We start from the raw sequence: 2,140 nt of genomic DNA on the forward strand, positions 1-2,140 counted from the left end.
ATCCTCCAAAATCTGAATAGTACGCTCGGACTGTCCGTCCGTCTGAGGATGAAATGTTGTGCTCAACTCGACCCGAGTACCCAACTCACGCTGAACTGCCCTCCAGAATTGCGAGGTAAACTGCGTACCCCAGTCAAAAATGATAGACATGGGCACACCATGAAGACGAACAATCTCCCGGATATAGATCTCAGCCAACCGCTCCGAGGAATAGGAAACTGCCACAGGAATGAAATGCGCTGACTTGGTCAGCCTATCAACAATAATCCATACTACATCGAACTTTCTCTCGAGTACCGTGGGAGTCCAACAACGAAGTCCATAGTGATACGCTCCACTTCCACTCAGGAATCCCAATCTTCTGGAACAAACCACCAGGTCTCTGATGCTCGTACTTTACCTGCAGACAATTCAAACACCAAGCTACATAGGCAACAATGTCCTTCTTCATTCTCCTCCACCAATAATGCTGCCGTAAGTCCTGATACATCTTAGCGGCGCCCGGGTGAATAGAATACCGGAAACTATGGGCCTCCTCTAGAATTAACTCACGAAGTCCATCCACATTAGGCACACAAATACGACCCTACATCCTCAGAACCCCATCATCTCCGACCATAACCTGCTTGGCACCTCCGTGCCGCACTGTGTCTCTAAGGACAAGCAAATGAGGATCGTCATACTGCCGCTCACGGATACACCCAAATAATGAAGAACGAGCGACTGTGCAAGCTAACACACGGCTGGGCTCAGAAACATCCAACCTCACGAACTGATTGGCTAAAGCCTGAACATCCAAAGCAAGCGGCCTCTCACCGACTGGAATATACGCAAGGCTGCCCATACTGGCTGACTTCCTACTCAATGCATCGGCCACTACATTGGCCTTTCCCGGATGATACAAGATGGTGATATCATAGTCTTTCAACAGCTCCAACCACCTCCTCTGCCTCAAATTTATCTCCTTCTTCTTGAACAAGTATTGCAAACTCTTGTGATCCGTGAGCACCTCACACGACACGCCATATAAATAATACCTCCCAATCTTCAGCGCGTGAACAATGGCTGCTAACTCCAAATCATGAACTGGATAATTCTTCTCGTGGATCTTCAACTGTCACGAAGCATATGGAATAACCTTGCCATTCTGCATCAACACCGCACCAAGTCCAATACGCGATGCATCACAATATACTGTATAAGGCCCTGAACCCGTAGGCAATACCAATACCGGTGCCGTGGTCAAAGCTGTCTTGAGCTTCGAAAAGCTCGCCTCACACTCGTCCGACCACCTGAACTGGGCACCCTTCTAGGTCAACCTGGTCATCGGGGCTGCAATAGATGAAAACCCCTCCACAAACCGACGGTAATAACCCGCCAAACCCGAGAAACTTCGGATCTCTGTAGCTGATGCGGGTCGAGACCAGTTCTTGACTGCCTCTATCTTCTTCGAATCCACTTGAATACCCTCTGCTGATACAACGTGGCCCAAGAATGCAACTGAACTCAACCAAAACTCGCACTTCGAAAACTTAGCGTACAACTGACTATCCCTCAGAGTCTGAAGAACGACCCGAAAATGTTGCTCGTGCTCCTCCCAACTGCGGGAATAGATCAAAATATTGTTAATAAATACAATCACCAAGAAATCCAAATAAGGCCTGAACACTCGGTTCATCAAATCCATGAAAGCTGCTGGGGCATTCGTCAACCCGAATGACATCACCAAGAAATCATAATGCCCGTACCGAGTGTGGAAAGCTATCTTAGGGACATCAGATGCCCTAATCCTCAGCTGATGGTAGCCAGATCTCAAGTCGATCTTAGAAAACACTTGGGCACCCTGAAGCTGGTCAAACAAATAATCGATCCTCGGCAATGGGTACTTATTCTTGATTATGACCTTGTTCAACTACCGGTAATCTATACACATCCTCATCGACCCATCCTTCTTCTTAACAAAAAACACCGGCGCACCCCAAGGCGAGACACTCGATCTAATAAAGCCTTTATCCAGCAAGTCCTGCAACTGCTCTTTTAATTCTTTCATCTCTGGCGGGGCCATACGATATGGCGAAATAGAAATGGGTTGAGTGCCCGGAGCCAAATCAATGCAAAAGTCAATGGGAACCCCAAAAAT

The sequence above is a fragment of the Nicotiana attenuata genome, unplaced genomic scaffold, assembly GCF_001879085.1.
Source record: "Nicotiana attenuata strain UT unplaced genomic scaffold, NIATTr2, whole genome shotgun sequence".
Lineage (NCBI taxonomy): Eukaryota > Viridiplantae > Streptophyta > Magnoliopsida > Solanales > Solanaceae > Nicotiana > Nicotiana attenuata.